The sequence below is a fragment of the Gymnogyps californianus genome, chromosome 3, assembly GCF_018139145.2.
Source record: "Gymnogyps californianus isolate 813 chromosome 3, ASM1813914v2, whole genome shotgun sequence".
NCBI lineage: Eukaryota > Metazoa > Chordata > Aves > Accipitriformes > Cathartidae > Gymnogyps > Gymnogyps californianus.
Genome location: NC_059473.1, coordinates 28,498,066 through 28,519,056, shown reverse-complemented (window position 1 = coordinate 28,519,056; position 20,991 = coordinate 28,498,066). Strand labels below are relative to the sequence as shown.

At 39.5% G+C, this 20,991-nt stretch overlaps 1 long non-coding RNA gene across 1 annotated transcript in view; it reads left to right on the top strand.

Moving 5' to 3' along the window:
• The window catches only part of LOC127014901 (uncharacterized), an 88,821-nt gene extending 83,580 nt beyond the window's left edge, over positions 1-5,241 (top strand). Inside the window, exons 3-4 of the long non-coding RNA XR_007766238.1 lie at positions 3,298-3,519; positions 4,249-5,241. This is a non-coding gene — a long non-coding RNA (uncharacterized LOC127014901). The remainder of the gene's footprint in view (positions 1-3,297; positions 3,520-4,248) is intronic.
• Positions 5,242-20,991: the final 15,750 nt, after the last annotated feature.

Sequence of the window (20,991 nt, the reverse complement as noted above, 5' to 3'; positions counted from 1 at the left end):
ACCACAGCTGTCATGCTAGGTCATGGTAAACTTTCAAGCAAGGTAGTGCATGAGATGTACAAGGCCCAGTCCTTGATCTGCGCTGAAGAACAGGATCTTAATTGAATCTGGTATCAGACAGTGCGTGAACATACCACAGCAAGCGGCGTCGGGCTGATGTCAGCTTGTCGTTCTGGTTTCTTGAGAAGGTGGGCAAGCAGGAGGTGCTTCTCTAGCCAACAGAAAGCTTCTTCACAACTTTTCTGTAGCTAGTGATATCCTGAAGCATGAGGAGGGGTTGTAATTTAGTCAGAACGGATGGTTGTCTGGAATGGGTAAGTCCTTCCAGCCAGCTGAAACTAGAAATAGCACTGTGGGGCTGCTCTCACCCAGTAAGTATGTAATAACACAGGAGGACCATAATCAATGATCAGAACAATAGCGTTCAGGTGGTTGTGCTGCATGCAGCACTCTGTACGGGTGACCGACTGTTGACATTATGGATGCGGCTGAAAATCACCACAGAATTGCAGAATTCGGTTCAGAAAATGATGGATGCTGTTGTCAGGGACATAACTTCTATAAATAGGACTTGCACTCTACGTAAGGTAGTATTTTGTTAAGCTTCACATGTTCAGTGCCAAGTGCATAAATGTCTTCTGAAGAGGTAGTATTTTACTGTTTTATGCTGTTATGCTGGCTTCATAATGCACTTTTTGCTGTAGCATCTGTTCCTCTTCTAACAGCGTATTAAATAACATGACTAAAATCCGTTAGGTGTTTGTTCTGTATGCCTTTCTCCAAAGGGGGAGGCATTTGCAATGCAGTGTTTGTTTTAAAAACATATAAGAACAGGTTGCTTTCTGTTTCCCAGAGAAAAAAAGGTCAGCACTTGAGGGACAGAAGGTCATAAATGCTGCAGTTGTCCATTGTTTTTGTGGGAGTTTATTGCAGCTTCAGGCTGGCACAGCCAAGGAAACTTGCCTTCAAAATAGCCTCAGGATATGTGGATGTAGGTGATGCTGATTTCCTTCGGTTCTCATTTAAGATGACAGGATCTGATCCTCGTGGTCTTGCTCCAGTTGGAGGGATGATCACCTTAGCAAGTCCCATCTGAACTTCATTTGGTATGATTTACTTCAGAACAGTAAACATAATTTCAGTTCTTTTGCTCTTTGTTCTCACAAAATACCTATGGCCTTGTAACAAATCTTACATAAAATTAAATTTGATTTTATTAAGCTCTTACACAAGGTTGGGAGAAAATTCCAGGAACCCTCTGGACAAAAGCCGGTTTCTTTACAGATTTCTCCTGGCCAAACAAGGCAACTAATGACTACTTTCACAAGGCTGGGGAATCCACAGCTACAGCTAAGCGGGGTAAAAAAAATGTAATAAATAAACAAGTCCGTCCACAAACCCTTCCTCAGGAAACCAGCATGGGAAGCGCAGGCATTTAGAATGACAATCCAGCATGTTCTGCCAAAGAGAGACTTTCCAAAACAGCTGTAGAAATGGCTACAGTTTCCTTGAGCGTCCATTTTAAAGGCATTATAACCTCAACTGTTTATATGTTAATCTAATTGTTTTCATGCTGCCAGCTGTATCTATTGCGATTGCAAAAATAAAGTTTTAAACCCACATAAGTAACCCTCAAGACGGAGTGACAGACTTCAACAAACGCTGCTGTCCAAGAACCCAGCTACCTTCCAGCCTCCATTCATTCAGGTACAGGCAGTTTTGAGGCTGTGACAGAAGCTGTTGTTCAGTCTCACTGTGGGATACCACATTTGCTTCATTTGTGCAGAAAGCTTTTCATAACTGTCCCATGTCTGGAGCACTCAGGAATGAATATGCTTCCTCTCTTTGAATAATGGCTGAACTCCCGGTGGAAGAGGAGGTATTTAAATAACCATGTTGCCATGTAGAGTATCTCGTGATTTCAATCCTCAGAGTCCCTGAGCTATCTGAGCACATATTTATAATCAGCCTGGTGAATGCTCTCTCTGGCTATTTATCAGCTGTGAGCCTGTGTTTCCATTTTACAAGTGCAACTCTATAATGTAAGAATATGGTATGTCTTGTCATTAGCAGAATTTTTTTTTTTTTTTCTCTCCAAGAACAGAAAGTTCCCAACATAGGACAAACCTTCTTTGTGTAATCTTATATACTTTCCTCTCTTTGCTTTGCTGTCTTGGACTTAATTGCTGAGACACAAAAGGATTTCTGTGTCTGGCCCTCACTGCCACGTTAGCGAGTTTAGCTCGAAATATATGTGTAACTGGAAGGACCTGTGTCCATACTATTGAACTCTCCTACGCTCAAAAAACCCAGACTGACTTTTGAGAGCAGTCTCTGGCCTATACTAACTCCTGAGCAGTGGCTAGGAATTAGCTGTAACGTGGCATTCTCCCAAATGCTAGCTGACCCAGACTAAAACCATGTCAGGACTGCTCCACCACTTTAACAGGAAAGGCATTTGATGTTGCTTATTCTACCGGTATATGTGCAGCTCTTAGCCACAGACAGACCCATCTGTACTGGTCAAAGGGCGGACTCAAGCCCCTTGAGTGAGACTCAATGCCTAAATTTCAGTTCAGATTGAGAATTCGCAAGGCCATCTGCAGTCATCGTGGTTTCTGAAAGCCCAGAGACACAATTTTGCTGATAAATTCCTTAAGTAGCACTGCCTTTATTCAGAAGTAATACAATTTTGGCAAGACTGAGTATCCTGGTGTGGTGAAAGCACCATCAGAAGTCATAAAACAGTATTCCCTGATTCGACATCTCCTGAAGGGTCGAGTTTGGTAGGCCTGCTCGTGGTGACAGCGGTGGTTTGAGCACAAAAGCAAGCAGCCATGGCTGCTTCCATTCAGGAGCGTGGATAGTGCTGGTGGTGAAACACTGAGCTCTGTGTCAGAGCTCCCACCCAAACGTTCAAAGCCGTATCCTTCACCTCAGATAAGAACAACTGAGGCTTACGTGGAAGTACTCTGGAGTTTTCTGCTTAGTGGGGGATATATGGATTTAGGATCCTAAGGGTGCTGTGTGTGTAGGGTCCTGGTTGCCTGTTTCCTGCAGAAGTCTTCTGTCCTCTGTGCGATAGCTTAAGGTGAATGGCGATATTAACACTGGCTGCTTAAAACAAAAGAGTGATCTTGATCTAGTCACCCACACCCAAAGGGATGTGTAAGGCCCCTGAATACAGGAGGGTTAATGAGTAACTCCTATTATCAGCAGTGAGTTTAAAGAAGCTCTGCAATGTAGAGAAATGAGGGGTTCCAGACACACTTCTCCATTTGGTGTTTTCTTCTGCAGCTTGACCGACTGAGGCCTCTGGCTGCTAGGAATCCCATCACCGTGCATGTAAGTGCTTCATGATCGCACAGGAGTTGCTGCCTGGGCTGAGACTGCACAGCCTGCTCTAGGAGCTGGGCCCCTGCAGCAGAAGTGAGCATAACATCACCATATGTGAACATCACTGAAGATGCAAGCAGCGTTGACCCAAGGAAACTGAAGGCAGGTGTACGGTGTCCTCAGGTAATGCCTTGACCACGCGGCTTTATGTCTGCTCCAGGGTAGATAGCGTTGCTGTAAATAAAAAGTGGTGCTTTGAAGCGAAGATGTTCTTGTCTGTCTCAGCAGAACTTGTGCTAGCAAACAAGGCAATTCCTGAAAAAGTGCTGCAGAGACCTTCACATCCTCCATCTATCAACTCTGTACGAGAATTATCTACCCCTTGCAGCACTTCTTTGCATTTTACTTGTCTTATCAGCCAGTCTTGCCCTTATATTTGAGAAATATTTGCATCTCATACTTTCTACCTGGGTGTCCATCAAGCAGCTGCTTCAAGATAGACTTTGTACTAAGTCAAAGCTTATCTACTGTTGATACCAGTAACTCCATAGGATATCAGATAATATTGAATACCTACTTTTTGAAGGCTATAAACTGGCTTGTGTTAGATAATCAGAAATGAGAATCAATACTCAGTTTTGAAAGTTTAGATTTACAGTTGTAAAATAAATCTTCCTACTTCCAGCATAATATTTTATGTGCATGGTAAGGAGGGAGTGTTAATTAAAAACTGTGTATAAGAATGACATATTTTGATAACAGGAACTGTTGAGACAAGTGGATTGACTCAGATGTTTTTAGAATGTGCTAAAACATTAAAGAAAAAATTGATTAAAAGTGCATAAAATTCTACTTGCTCGCTATCTAAATAGACATTCAACTAAAGTTAAATGGATGTAAATTTCTGTTTAGGCCTGCTTCAGTAGTTTGACAGACACCTGGGGTAGGATGTGAACCAGATTTAACAGAAAACTACTTAACACTTTGTGAAGAAGAGCCTTCCGCTAGGGTTGAGAACTGGATTAGAAATGACTGAATTTCTCATGAAGAAGACATCAGTCATGAAGTTTTATTCCTTTGAGTGCCCTCAAGAGACCAGGCAGATCTGATCGGCAAGGAGCGCTGCTGACTCAGGCTGCTGCGGGAAGGCGTCGAAGGCCAGCCAAGGAAATCTCTGACCTTCACTTCGCCGCTGACCGTCACTTGGGTTTTCCTGCCTGGAAGAGGGGCGGTGGGCTGGGGTAGCTGGGGAGGAAACAGAGACCAGAACCATTGACCTCAATCTAAACACAATACAGAAAAAGACAATAAACTCCAGGAGGAAAAACACAGGAGTGATTTACCTAGGAGGAAGTGAGAATATTAAATTCTTTCAAGTAACTTCAGGAGGTGTAATAGAGGAAATCTATTGAAAACACACAGAGAAGACAGCTGTCTCTAGCCAGTGAGTCCTGTGACACACAGAAGTGTTGGATATTTACTATATAACTCATATTTTACAAATGATTAAATCTGTGAATGCCGTGGGATTATTGCAATTGTGCATTCATATTGCTTTTCTGCATCTGGAAAAGTAGAAAGGTTATAAACTGTAATAAATTCTTCCTAATTTATCTGTTCATCTGAATATGTGTTCAATATGGCAAAATTGTAAGCCCGCTTGTCCAGTGTTGACAAAGATTTTTAATGTGGTTCACAGTGACCTGTGATGAAGTTCCTCTCCTTGAAGGTCTGCTTTACCCATTTTACCTAATACTACTACTTCTTCTCCCTCTCCCTCTTCTCTCCTCTCCCTTCTTCCATATATCCAAAACTATGTTGTGTTTAATACAGAGAACTGTAGCTATATGAATTGCCAAAAACATGGTAAGATTTTGTTTTTTCCTTTTCTGCAGAGTTTGCACAAGTGGGTCACCTTGGCTTTAGGTATTCACAAGACTTCTGCTATTGATGCTTATCCTTACCAGAGAGTGAGAAGACCTTTGTGCAGTCAAGCCTCTTTTTAAAAAACATGGGAAAGCGGCTGGAAAGCCAGTTTGTAACAGCGGACAAGTTATAAATAGTAACTTACAGAATCACACTCTGAACAGAAATTCTTTGATTTTATTCATTGCAGTATTATATTATGTTGACTCTGGTTTCCATGTACCAGAAGTGTATATCATATCCTTATCATATCCTTAGGTTCTTAGACACAGGGATCAATTAACATATGTCAAGGGTAATTCTTATACTCTGACTGCGCCTGGCTGACTGACACCACCTACGCATGTGGAGGGGGCGAAGCACCAGAATTTAGGTCTCTTAAAGGAATTGTGTCCTGTCAGATGATGAAGATTAAATAATGGAAAGTATTCTCATTCTCTCCGGTCTCTTGAGTTTGATATTTTTATAACTCTTAGCCCAGACTAAATCTTCATGCATTTTGAACATGAAAAAATATAGAATTTCTGTCTTTTTATAAAGTACACATTCATTAAAAAGGAAGCTAGAAAACCATCTTTAGAGTAATTTCTTCTATAAGAAAGAGATAAAAAGAACCAACTTATCCTCCCTCCCCACAAGCTAAACTTTAACAGCACAATTCTATAATGAAAGAGAAAACAAATTTTACTCCTTTCTCCTAATTGATGCCATATTGCCAGGTAATTGCAAACCTTTTTGTATGCGTGCCTAGGACATTGTGCTCATGTTCAGTGCTGTGAAAGAAAATCCAGTAAAATTCTATTTTGCAATGTTGAAAGCAGTTGTTCTTGTTTCAAGGAAAATAATAAATTTTGTCAAGTCGACAGTTAAGACTAAGCGTGCCCAAGTACAAGACACACTAAGTAAAACAGTATGGTTGTAAGCCTCTTTATTTTCTGCCCAAAGCACCCTGAGAAAAAGTGTCTCCAGAATCTACCATGTAGCATATGGGTAAAGGAAGAACATACTGACTTCTTACTATCGATGTGCTTCATCATTCCATACTTTGGCACATCTTTTCTTTATTCCCTGTACTAATATTGTAAGTGACTGAATACATGGAAACGTATCTTACCATATCAATATTTCCTTGATGTTAACAATGTCAAGCAATAATACCGTAAAACAGGGAACTGAGAACAGCTTTGAAAAACAATCATTGCTAGGTTTAACTTTCTGTGACTGACCAAGAATGAAAGAGGGGTTTAACATTTTGTTTATTGCTTGTTCATTGTGTATCATTAAGGCTACATGATGTGTTTGGGCAGCCTAGTTCTCATTCCCATAAATAAAAGAATTCCTGAGTGCAGGAGTACTTCTGGGAAAGAAACAGACTTAGATCAACAGAGAAGATTTGATTTATGTGAACTATTGTCTCTCATATATTTTGTCTCCAATCTTCTTTAATTTAGGAAGATCTAAATATCAAATGCATAGGAATTTTGTGACACGTGCTTTAGAGTCAGGCTCGCTATGGATTTAATTTCACTAAGCAGTTCACTGCCCTCCAAATGTCTTTAGAGTTGAGGTAGTCTGTTGGTGCCCAGTAGGTTTGTAGAGTCTAGTAAGTGGTTAAACCTAACTTTCTAAAAATGACCATGTCAAGTGTGACAGTATGACCAATTTAAAAGTCTTTGGAAAGTTCTATATTCTTTAGAGAATATAAAGGTTTTTTTCACCTCTGTGAGTTATCTTGACTCTGAGTCCTCATGCAAATGAACACCAACTAATAGGAATACTTCTGTAATTGCGGGGTGACGTAATAAATAAGGGTGAGAAATTTCTAAAGCTGTTTGCGTTCTGGTTCGCAGGCCTCTAGCGTTACATTTTTCTTGTGCACTCTGGCAGCATTTGTTATCTAAGGGAGTCTGCATCAGCTAATGGCAGAATTAGCTGTAGCAGTGTGGCAGACCTGTGATTATATACTGTAGCTGGAGAATCATCATGTATACAGCCCTGGACCTATACCTAATGGTAGACCCAGTATCTATGGCATCTCAGTGATGTGTGCTTAAGCAGGAGGAAGGTGTGCTGTGGATCTTTGGAAAGGTCATGTTTCAGCAGGCCGTGTGCCCTACAGTAGGGTCTGGGTGGATATGGGGAGAACATTTGGTTGGGAGTCTGTCTTAAAAAAACCACAAATCAATATACCAAAGGAAATTTTGTACGCTGTCAGTTGGCATCTACTTCCAGTAAGAAATGAGAAAGTAGAGCTACATGCCAAGTCTCCTGGTCGTCTTCTGTGTTTGCCTTTCACTCTGCGGGTAGAAATATGTAACCTTAATATGTAGTTTGTATAGTCTCAACCTGCTCTGTATTTCAAATGGTGAATGAAGAACTGTGTTACAGGCAAATTCTGGAGAAGATAAAAGCAAATCAACCAAACATTAGAGGAAAACCAGGCGGAGGATTTAATGTTACGGGGCTGAGAAGCAATGCAGACACACAGCTGGAGCGGTGGGCTGGGTACTGTGTGCATGGCCAGTGCTTCCAATGTTGTCATCCATCTTAAAACCACTGGCATTGCTGAACAAACTGTGTAGAGTACATTCAGCTTTATTTTTGATTGTTTTAACTTTCTTCCTTTGGATAATCTAAAATTAAATACTCTGTGGATTCTGCTACAAAAGCTCAAATTGTAAATCAATCCTAGCTGTGCATGTAAAAGAAACCTCCTTGTAAACCGAACGTCCCACTGCCACAGAGCAGCACTGCGGCACTGGCACTTGCTGCGGGATGTTTGGTCTGCTGACAGACTGGAGCAGGACAGGGAGTACATGGGGACTTATTGGAATACATCTGAAGAGTAATGGCTTATAAAGACTTGCAATAAATAATAAATGCCCAAGGTGATATTCTTTCTAATGAACATTTTAATGGTTTCTTTTCCCCAGTAGGGGCCTCGCAGACTTCTTAATAGGGGCACAGAAGGAACTCTGTCACGCGGCTGTCTCTCTCCATCACTTTTTGTTTTCTTCTCGCCTGTCCTTTATTGCTGACTGCTACTACTTCACTCTGCCTCCAGCTGTGAGGGCAAAGTTTACAGTGTCTTCGAAACCTGCTGTTTGTTTTCTTTGGTTGGGGTAAAGCTTGATGAGGCACAAAGCAAAGTGCCTCCCTCGCCCACTGGAATGCCCCAGGCAGCAGGGAGAACGTTTCTGCGACCCAGCCCTGCTCCCTACACCAAGCATGAACTAGGAACAGAAGAACTAAGGCTGCTTCTGCAGTAAGACACTGTTACAGGCTGTCCTGGTGGCACGATGACGATGGATAACTTTTTAAACTATCATCCCAGGCAAACTTCAGACATTTTTACATGGAAGCAATGTATCCCCAGGGCATCCATGCTCCCTACATAGCTCATCTTTGTCTATAGATTCTTTGCTAGATGCAGGAGCCTTTCTTTTTTAACATTTTTTTCCTAAAATTTCCAGAGGCACCCTGCATGATGGAAAACAACTTCATGTTCTGCCTTGCTGGTCTATCAATTCCGTAATATCAGAAAATCTGAATAGATCTTTATCAAAGTACTTTGTGTTAAAATTCAGTCCTGCTAGGAGATTATGCCTAGCCACCTTCAAATGGTTAAGAACTGTATTTTTAACTGGAGTTAGAATATTTCCTAAAGGAACCTACAGTCTGGGATGGAGTCCAGATGTACATTTGAGATGGCTAAAATGGAAAGTCCTGATTTTTTATTAGGCATGCCATTCAGAGTGCAAAATGAAGTGTGAGCAAAGAAAGCATGTTGGCATGGCAACAGCAAGTATAATTTAATGCAACAGGTTTTGATTCTAACCTGAGAAAGGAACTATTTGTCCTGAGAGTCAGCTTGTAGCCCATAAAAGTTTTAAAAGACAGCAACTTGTCTTCACTAAAGGCCAGCAACTGGAGAGACAGATACCTCAGAGCTTTTTGGCCAACAAAAGAATCTAATTATTCTAATGGTTGTCGTTCTGGCATAGGTGTGCAAAAAGGAATTGCTTCAATAATGCATCTATTGCTTACATGATAACCACCTGCAGGCCACCTCTTAAGCACAGGGTATCTCTGTTATTTTTAGTAAGATATGTGATGTTTGTAGAACTGTAAGACATAATGAGGATAAGTACTTTGCAGAAAAATACAGTGTCAATTACCAAGATTAAAATTTAGGGTTTAGAAATTCCTGTCTCCTAAATCTATGATGAATCAACAATTATGTCCCCACTACTTGTTACAACTATTCAACTGAAAAGACTGAGAGAAGAATCGAGTATAGGAAAGCAAGCTGTTTTCTAGATTAGCTTATTAAGGCTGGAACTAATGGCCGATAGCTTAAACTGCACATCTGATGCCAGGTTTTTGGTTTTGAAGGACGTGCTCATTTTCCTTTCAAGATTAGCTGCTCTGGATTCCTGAGAGTGGAGCTGGCTGCACAAGCCACATTCAAAACATTTGACTCTCTAATTCCATCTGCTGCCACCTCATCTGTCTCCATGGGAAGAAGCAAATTTACAGGAGCAAGAAGGGGAATGAACCACTTTCCATTTTTTTGACTTACAGGAAGAAATAAGAAGCACCACGAAACTTAAGGGTATCTTTGATCTTCCAGGATTTGCAATTCACTCTCTGAACTAAAGATGCTTGAAGAAGTTTGGCTAAGGGTAAGGTATAATCCTCCAGAATGAACAGAAGATTCTAGACATGACTCAGTCTCACCATGGAGAGGACCTGGGTCACCCCACTGGAAGGCAGGCAAAGGGTAGGCATCTATGTGCACTTTGTGACCTAAGGATCCTTGTACTGTTTTCACTTCATTGTTTGCAGGTGTCTTGAACAGTGGGCAAAGGGATTTGTGCTTACGAACCACATATGCACTGAAGGCAATAAAATCTTCCACTGTGTAGATGCCTGTGAAGTAAAGCTTTTCTAGTCTTCTGACACACCATGCCATGCTCTCATCATAGCCAAATTTGAGTAGCTCAAGATATATGCAGAAACCAAAGTGTAGCCTCCTTGTTGCACCATGTTCTTGTTGTTGTTCAAGACTCGTATGACCCATTCATAGCTTTTTCTATAGTGGAAAAAAATAATTATAAAACACACAAGACTTGAGTTTGGTGCATTTCTGACACTGTGACTGATGGCTTTATTTGGAATATGCATCCTAGTTAACATAGGCCTATCCTGGCCTACATTAACAGTCCTTTTGTCTATATATTCACTATTTTCTTTCGTTTAAAAAGAAAGGTGCTTAAAATGTTCCAGCATGACTGAAAGTTTTCAGTAGAGGTACACTTTAAATGCATATTATTTGGTTCATATCCTGTTGAGAGAAGGAAGAACATGAGGTGGGGCTGCAAGCAGTGAATTTCAATGTCTTTTGATGCAGCATGGGTCAAATGCATGTCATGACCTGAAGTCTGTTGTAGCCCTCTTTTATGTGGTTCTTTCTTTTTTGCTCTTGGTGAACCTTTTGAAATTTTCTCCTGTTAATGAAATTTTTTTTCAGAAGCATACATATGTGAAATTTTGCTGTTTAATAATGTCACCTAGATCCGCTCCCATTGCCTGCTGAAATCAATGGAAAGATCCCCATTTAATCAGTCTCTTGGAAAGTTCTTTACAGTTCTGACATTTTTCTGATTGCTGCATTATTTCTTGTTACAAGTATTTGGAATATACCAGGAACCAGTGGTACCTATACTGGGATAAATTTTGTCAATCACATGCACTGCAAATTGCTGCCCACTTAAAATACATCAGGTAGACACTACCCTTGGCTTCATCACAGTGGGATGCAGCACAGGAATGCAGTGGCTTAACAATGCACGATGAAAATACTAAAAAGATAATATTCTTTACTTCTATTTGAAGTATACCATGTAGCGCTTCCTTTGGAGGAACTGAGAAGTAATTATCATCACATCACCATTTCCTTAGAGTGACTAGATTAACAACAGGTTATGGGGGTCCAGAGCCGGGGAATTTAAGCCTTGTTACCATTTATAGTTTCTCTCTGTGTCCTACAATATGTTTTCGCATTAGCTAAAAGTGCCTTTTCAGGAAATTGCCTTCAAGGGTTGTTTTGATGTGGGGTGGGGGCGAGGGAAGAAAGCAGTTGCCCTATTCCACTATAGCTGTAGACTAAGTAGTTACTTAGTAAGAAGCAGGTATGCAATTTTCTTCTCTGTCAATTCTTTTTCATTTATTGTTCAGTAGGACGGCGTCTTCAGGAAGTTCACGCAGGCCACTGCATGTCATCCTTTTACAGGTAGCCAGTAACAGGGTAAAAAGAGTGAAGGGATGGTAATAAATCACCTGGTTACAATTTTCTAGTTTTGCTAGTTGCTAAATTTTATTAGACAGAGACTGGAATATTAGCCTTATTAATATTGATTAATTATAGCTAAATGGGAACACATTTGCCTCTTGTCCTCAGGACTGGTAATTGTCCTGAGATTATTTTCCTTTTGTGCCATTACTGTTCCTGACAGGACAACTCCTACTGCTGTGGAATGGAACAGTTGACAGTCCTGAAGGCCATGTGTAACCTGAACATTTCTTGAAGACCTCAGTAGTTTTGATTTGTGGTTTGAGAGATTTACTGTCTCCTGTTCCATGTTTATTGAATTTAGAAATTCATACATGTCCAGTGAAACAGTCCCGCAGGTGGATGTGTTTGGTCTCAGACTCCAGCCTCAAGTATATTTTCTCTTACTCTGTTTTTGGGTTTTTTTTATCTTTTCCTGCTCCTGCAAATTCAGGAAGAAAAGATTATATTTTTTGCATAAAGTACTTTTAATCCTCAATGAATGAGATTACTGGGGGAAAGAAATCTAGCAATTGAAACTCTGGATAAATTTGCAAGGAGAGAACCCCATAAATATCTAATTCCTTGCAGAGACATCATAAAGTAACGCCAGAAGTGAAAGGCCAGCAAAGGCCTCATGTGCTACGTGTGAAAGCCAAGATTATTTTTTTCACTTGAACTATTTAATGTAAATCTGGAATAACTGAATTTAAAATGAGATCACCTGAGAGAAAATTTGTCCCTAAACAACTTGTGAAATTCTACTTTCCAACTTTTTTTAGCAGTTTCAGAATTGAAGATGCTCTTCCAGCTATAAGTTTTGCACAAAGTCTTCTGTGAACAGGAAACTTCAGTAATGTTCTTGAGCAAATAGAATTAATTCCTGGAAAAACTGGTCTACAGACTGATTTTTATTCTCATGTGACTCATTACAAACAGTTCATTTTTATGGTTTTTTTTCCCCATTAATGTAGACAAACTCCACACCTAGACATAGAGTGACTATAGTGACTGTTGTTAGGGTTAGTGGAGTTTTTGTTTTAATTTTTATGTACAGAGTTGAAGCGAGAATTGTTTGTTTTGGTATCAAGTGTATTTGTATTTTATTTTGCATAAAGTCTAATAATTCAACATATTTATTTTCTACTGGAGTCTTACATCTGAATGCCTCCTGGTCTTCCACATGACTTCACTTCAGATAAAAAGTAGATCATCTATTTTAGTAATAAATCTGGTCAGGGATGTTGTGCCACTTCATTTTTAACTGGATTTTAATTTGACAGATGTGTACTTAGATAGCCTATATCACCTGACTGATGCACAAAACACGTATTCCTCCAAAGAGACCATGTGTCTTCTGCACCTTTTCCATCTCATTTATGCCCATCTACAGATAGTGCTGCCTATTCAAAAGATATTGATATGAAAATGATGACAAAAGATTTTTTTATAATCAGAACAGGACGTGACTGGAGCAAATCAAGAATACTTCAAAGACTGTGTGCCAGACCTCCTTGACAAGAGCAGGTGGTTGAAGAGTCAACAATATGACATAAGTGCTTTGAGTGTGATTCAAATGAGCATAATTGATTCACTACCACATGATATCCATATACTTTGTGGGGGCCTTTATTCCAATGAATGCTGCATTGAGACATAAATCAGCATAGGGGGATGTTTCTACTAGTGCTGATCAATGAGATACATCATTTACGTGTGAGATGCATGGTTCTGTACTTACTCAAGACCTCTTACAGATGCTGCCCTCTTTAACAGTGAATATTTGAAGAATATGTTTTGATAAAAAAGAATTCAAAAGTACTTTTGATTTTTGCATAAAATTAATTTGCATAGTATTGCATGCTAGTACTTGATTGTCAGTTGCATACTCGATGACAAAATCACCAAAATCTCTCAGAAAAAAATTATGCAATGAATGTCCTAAATGTTCATAAGCAACTAGAACATAGCATGGAGGGAGGGAATAGCTAATAATTTGTCAAGAGCAAATTACGACAAAGCAAACTAACTTCCTGCTATGATGAGGTAACAGGTCCACATATACAGGGAACAGACTAAGCCTCCTCCTGCTCCTACGTTACTTAAGTTTTGGCACTCTCTTGAACGATATTCTCATCGGAAAGCTAAGGAAACATAATCTTGAGAGTAAATGCAAAGCTGAATGAAAAGTGAAACTCAGAGAACAATTACCTAATTTTATTGTTTAATTGAAATATACTGAGAAGTTTCTACAGGGAGTTGTTCTTGATTAAATATTGTTCAATATTCTCATGAATGATCTGAATGAGGGAATAATATCATATGCAGTGAATTTGCATATGACAGGAGATGGGAGGATTCTGAACATGTGGAAAGCAGAATTAGAATCCCAAATGATCTTGACAAGCTGGAGAGATCATCTGAAAAAAACAGGATTAAGTTCAATAGGGACAAATGCAAAGTGTTAGGCAGAAATAATTGCACAAATACAGGATGGGGTAACACAATAGACAGCAGTTCTCCGGAAAAGATCTCAGAATGAAAGTGAATCAAATTAAACATGAGTTGATGAATTATTAAAAAGCTAAGTGACTAGCTAGTATGTATATGAAAACCAGAATGCAGCCTGCAGAAGTAATCTTCTAGTATTTTATACTGGCAAGGACTCAGCTTGGAGCACTGTAGCCAAAGAGAACTTGAAAAAATTGGAGTTATTAAGCACTCAAAAAAGACGGAAGGGTCAGGGCAATAATGAAGATGTAAAAAAACCCCACTGTTGTAAAGAGGAAGGGAGTAATATGTCCTTTTTGTTCATGGCAGACACAATAAGAAATAACAAGCTAAATTACACCAGGGGAGCGTCAGAATAGTTATTAGGAAAATCTTTCTAAACATAAACATAACGAAGCCTGGGGAGGTGGTGAAGTCACCATCATTAAGAACATACATCTGTCACAAGTGACATAAATATTGATTCTGCCTTGAGGACAAACCAGATGACCTTTTAAAGTCCTTTCCAGCTCTACTTCCTATAATTTTATATCAAGACAGGAATAGGTTTTGCAACTCTGCTTATCTCGCATAGGACCTAATTCTATGAGGAGATTTATTGAGTCGCAGGAAAAATTCTTAGTCAACAAGAGCCAACCCGTGTACAAGAACTAGATTTGGTGAAGTTATTGCTTAGAATTCTTGCTACGTGAATACTTTTGTTAAACTTATATTGACTTATACCTGGAAGTATTATAAGATCAGTATTTCAAGTTAGTACAAGTATAATAAAATAAATTCTGAAGTGATTTGATCTACTTAGGGAATAAGAGTGACTATTCAGTAAAATTAATTCTTGCTCAGTGGCCCATGGAAAGTTTTGGGAAAAGAAAGGTGACTGACTCATGCCACCTTTATGTATACTTCTGCCATTTCAGGCTGCAGCTGTCTCAGGAGCTTGTGGCTGTAAGAGACCCACACAGAGCACTGCGTACTTTGGTACTGTGCACTGTGTCCATGACCTGAATCTCAACATCGCTCCCAGCAGAATGGGAGAAATAAGTTGCATAAAGCCAGTGCACTGACTTTTTATCACCTGGGCTTTGTCTTCAGTTATTTCTCCAGGGCATCTTTTGTGCAATGCAAATGGGGTGACCAAGGGGCCATGGGATGAACTGTATCAATTTCATTCCTGTGTCTATCTGAAGTTCTCTGTTTTGATAGGAACTTGATGTTTTGAAGCGTTACCTGAGCACTGCTCTCAGTCTGTTGTTTGTTTAGGCTGGTGACAAAATGCTTAAAGGATGTAGTGATGCAGAAATATTTGGCCTATCCAAAAAAAAAAAAAATATTTCTGCATATTTAGGGAAGCTTGTGAAACTCTTCATACCTTTCTGCTCCTTGAAATCTGTGGTAACTCTTTTGTATGCTGCTTCCTTCTAGCTTTATGCAGCGCATGGTACCAAATTACTGTAGCAGAGCTTGGGAAACCTCTGTTTAGCAGGTCTGGTTTATGGTTATGCTAAAAATAGAGGTGAAATGTATAACTCATTTCAAGAGCAATTTCTTCACTGAGATCACAGGATCATTTAAAGCTGTCCAAACACTTAGGGTGAGTGTCCAGATAGTCTGGATTTATTATTATTTTTTTGCAGGAAATTTGGAAGTGGGACAGCTTACTCACTGTAGATGATTCATGTCTTTATGTCCTAGTTTGAAGTGGTTCACCACACCGTGGTCACAACTCCAGAAGTGTCAGATGATCATCAGACATCACTCCTGCCTGTAAGACTGATTGATTTTTCCAACTTTCTAGAGTTTTCATAATTTACTAACCTCTCCCCCCAAACCCAAACAATTTAGGTTCAAGAACAAGCGTTAGGAATCTGTTTACGAAATAATTAATATACTAAATTCCCCAATAGAGAAAGCTCTTAAAGCCAGGGCTCTGGGGACTCAAGTGCAGAGATACAGCCGTTCTCATGGACTCTTAAAGCACTTTTCCATGTTCCCTTGCAAAGGTTTTATCTTTTCCAGTTTTAAATCTTTTTGTCTAGACAGCAGTAAGTAACTGGCATACCTTTCAGTCAAGAATGGTATGGTTAAGTCTTTCAGATAAATATAGCTGGATATTTAAATACAAAAATAAATGTCTAAAGCTCTACTTATTAGTAGCATCTGTCTCGTGCTTGATGTGTACTTCTCAGAAATATTCTAATACCTACAGAGGCTATATTTAAGCAACCTTGCTTCTGCTTTGGTGATCACATGTCATGCGCTGCCTATATTGTTGATTTTGTTGCTAAGCCCCGCTGTGAGTTCTAGTTTCCAGTGTTTCAGGTTACATGTTTAAACCTGGCCTTCCAACTGTTTCACACTATCCTGCGTGTCCCCGTCTACTAAAGCTGATACTCCGGAGGCCCTCTCTTTCCACACTGGTCCACACTGGCATGAAAAATTGAGTGAAAGGAGGAGTTAGGATTACAGATTTTTTGTTTACGATAGTCGTTAACTTTCCACTTTGGAAATGTCACTAAGAGGAAGCCTTAGGAAGCACATATTGGGTGTATGTGGTCAGCAGATCGGCCTCTGCCACCTTCCCCCTTTCCCGGAGAACTGCAACCGTTAAGGAACAAAACCCAGAAAATATGATGAACATGGCAGACATTAAAGCTGAGAAACCAAAGACAACTAGAGAGAAAAAAATTCTACTTTAAAACTCTTTCCTATAAGCCTTCAATTTGATGTTTTTCTTTAGGACAGATAAGGAAAAATTTGATCTTATGGACACTTCTTTGGAGGATTATATTTAGGCCCATTTGCGTTACTGGAAGAGAGCTCCCTGTACACCTGTGAGGTTTCAAGTAACTTACAATATAAAGCGTCAGTGACTTCCAGTGGGACTTGGGCTATCCCAGTTAAATTCTGTGCATGATGACATATCAGTCAGCATGATAGGGCTTCATTTCTGCAAGTAGAAACCCCTCATGCACTGTGTTATGGAAATTATTGCTCCGTGCCAAGAAACTCTATGTTACTCCATCAGGCGCAACTCTGTTCCTCTTACTCTCTCTGAATATTTTCTGTACGTGGCTATGGGTAGTTTGTGTTTCTTCAGTGAAATAACTCTAGAGTCTGTATAAATGTTTTGATGCATTGTAAATTTTTTTGGCAACATGTTGTTACTCCTTCGATTAGAGCAGCTACCGTTGTTTGTTTTTATATTTAGAGCAAAGAAATGCAAACATCCTTACTATCAAGAAGGCTAGGTGGGGTAGTACTAAAGGTAGGTTGTTTTTAATCTCTGTACTGCCTGTATTCTAAGCTTATGTTTGTGTGTGCCTATTTTGCCCTTTGGTCAAGCAGAAGCTGCTGTTTTTCAGGGTGCAATAAAAACTATTTTCTGAAGACTTGCTTTTGGGGGATGAAGGGCAGAGGAGAGAAAAAATCCAAGCTGAACAAATCCGTACGCTGAGGTTGACTTTACCTTAGAAAAGTTGCTTGGATTTTCATACCCCTACACCAGTTCATTGATCTACATGCCAAAAAGAGCTGGTTGGTTTTGATTTACAGATTCTACATTGTTGAGGAGATTATAGTCTAATTCTCCTTCTGCTGTGACTAGTCAGGGCATGAACTGCAGTCATAATGATAGGCACTCTGTTTCTGGATTTTAGCATGCCGGGCAAGGAAGTCACTTCAAAGTAAAGCTGAAACACGTGAAGAAGAAGTTGTGGGGGAGAGAACACTAGGAGGAGGAAATTAGATTGACCTTGGCTTATTAAAGAGTAGTATACACTGAGGAATCAGTGAATTTAGGCACCACTAAAAAGGATAATATGCAGTGAAAATGATATCTGGCTTTTATTAATAGAGTTGGTGTGAAATAGCAAATGTAAGAAAAAAGTTAACTTGGAAAAGGCATCCATTTTAATGGGAAAATGTTTTGTTGTCAATGATTGTTGGTAAAATGTAGTTTATGAGTGTGTAAAGCTGCTCTAGGCATTTTGGTTTCATTCAGATTTTTCTGTTTGTTTTTTTCTTTTTTCTCCCCCTTCTTCTTAAGGCTGGCCTGAGATCTTAAAAGGCACTATAGTTTAGACCTTTGTATTTTAATAACATTTGGCTCTTTCTAATCTCTTACCTTCAGCCCACTCCATATGCTATTACAGCACAAATGAAGTACAAGAAGCCCTTGGTTGGAACTCTGGATATTTATTTGTAATAGACACCTTATTTGCTATATTTTGCCTCTTTGTAGCCAAACATGATCCTCTTTCCTTTGATATTTTAAATGATTTCCTTTATTATTTTTGAGACTAATTTTTGGGTTGCCGCTTGCTCAAGAGTAGTCTATTGTGTGGTCTAATGACAAAATTTGAGCAGATTATTTTTGCTAGTACTTGCTTCTATTTAAAATAGATGAGTGTCATTGTGAGGGCTGAGTTTCTGACACAATATTTACAATTATAAACTCAAAAGTTGCTTTCTGTGCATTTTCTTCAATAGTTAATTAAGATTCCTTGTCCTGGTTTCAGTCAGTAAATTTGCTCATTAGAGTGTTTTTATGTAACCACTTTTTGATCGAGACATCTGTGGAAAAGTGACAGTGAAAAAGTGATAACTAAGGGAAAGGTTAACAAGTTAAACCAAACATTAAACTTTTAAAGATTTCAATTTGTGAATCATTAAAGCTGTCCTAGGTATAAAATAATTTAGATCTTGATTCACTGGTTCATCTTCATTCTGGAAACACTTCAGTTTGGGTACTACACAGAGATTTTAATTTAGATGTGTGCCTCTGCTCTGTTGAATTAGCCCAGTGTTATTTTGCTCACCTGGAGATCCGCTTCCTCTAACAGACGGAGGCCAAGTTTGTTTTATAACTTGAATATTATTGTATATCAAGAAAGCCAGATTTCTTAGGGGAAGCTTGATTTAATCTGAAAGCCAAAACACTTCCAACTGGATACGCTTACATCCTGGCTGCACACGCGCACATTCTTTACTCCCTGGCAGTGACGAATACACGATGAAGCAAAGATTTCTCTGACGTCGGCATTGTAGAGCCCCTTTCTTCTTCCTCTCCTTCTCTCCCCTGCCCTTCAGTTTTGGATTCAGGGGTCAGAGAGGTTCAGTTTGGGTATTGAATTACAATGTTGTCACTATTTTGGAAAGGAAAATGCTGGCTGAAAACATGAAACCTTTTTTTCTCCTGTTTTGCACAGTAAGTATCCCCACAAGTAAAAATATGTGGATGTAAATGCGGTGCCAAATTAAATGCTATCAAAAGCATGGTAGCTTTAAAATTGTAGAGGTATGTGAAAGACTGTTTAATCTTTTACCTGCTGTATGTGATATAATAACACCGATATATGCTGAGCAGCCATTTGGGATTTTATATATCAAACAGAGAGTCTGTGTATTTTGAAATTTAATCCTCGTGAAATATTTGACATCCTGAATGGGATAATTGACACAGGGACACTAATTAGGGGGTTATAATTCAGAAGGTTCTGATCATGTACTTTATACTGACATGTATATTGTCCCCCTGGTAACAGTGTTAATGGTGCTTAGACATGTGCATCAGGAAAAGAGAGCGTACCCCTGAGAGCTCTGGAAATCAATCTCCTATGTAATGCCATTTTTATAATGCTCTAGAAGGAGCAGATTTAAACATTTTTCCATGTATTAAGCTGATCATACATAAAATATTCTGGCTTTGGAATAGTTTGACTCAGCTGGTGTTTTCATTCTTAAAAATCTGCAGTGAATAATATCTTCCCCTGAAACTGAGATTTTCACCTAAAGTGCTTTGCAGTTCTCAGTGTTCACTTGAAATCTTGGGTAAAGCTATTATATTCATCTGAACTGAGTCCTGTTTACCTTATGCAGGGATTATTTCATCAACTTGTGAAATGCAAAACCTTCTGTGGCAAGAGGGAAAAGGCAGTCTTGTGACTGCAGCTCTGACCTAAAGGACACGCTCTCTCCAAGTATGATTTCATTCAGGTAGTGAGAACAAGAGCTGCGTTAAAAAACAAAAAGATTGGCCTTAGGCAGACAGGTGAGCTCAGGTTTTTCTCTCTTTTCCTCCTGGCTTTGTGATCATACTATGCACATAATCAGACCGTCTGCCTGCCCCAAACAGAGCATTCCTTTATGGCATTTCAGCAAATCTGAGCGCTGTTGGACTCTGTTTCCTCGTCTTTACCAGACTTCAAACTTTCTGCATAATCATAAGGCTTAAGTCAGAAAATACTTTTAAAGCACTCATTTGCTATATGATAAGTGAATACAGAGAATTATTAGCTAATACTGCTTAAGGTGCAGTACTCTACCACTGTAGACAGAAGACAGAAAAGCAAAGAACAGACTAAAATCCAGTCTGGCAAAATGTAGTTAGCAAATTTAAAACCACCTGGGGGATATTGATCTCATTCTTGAAAAATGTGTAGAGGGATTTTTAACTTTCTCAAAATTAAACACTTTTTAGGTCTCCTTGTGTGCAACTTATCCAGAAGCTGGCTCTTTCTGCAGTACAGTGTGTCCTCTGATGCTCATGTTTGGACGTTGCTTCAGCAATGACTCAGAGTTCCAGCTATTGTTTCACTAACACCAGTTCTTGCTGTGCTGGGGGTTTCCCCTCTCATCTCTTTCCCAAATTATCGGCCAGACCCAACACTCTTCTGTTCATAAAAGCCGATGGGAGGCCCCAGATTGGGCTAGGATGGCTACAATATACTATTTATGCAATTCTAGCGTTGCAGCTACCCTGCAGAAGAAATAATGGTTATTCATTTTCATATCTGACATGGGAACCCAAATGCTTTGAGGCATCAATGAGAGGAACAGTCATTGTGATACAGTGCGGGTGGCAGCACTTTGTCAAAGACTGCGCT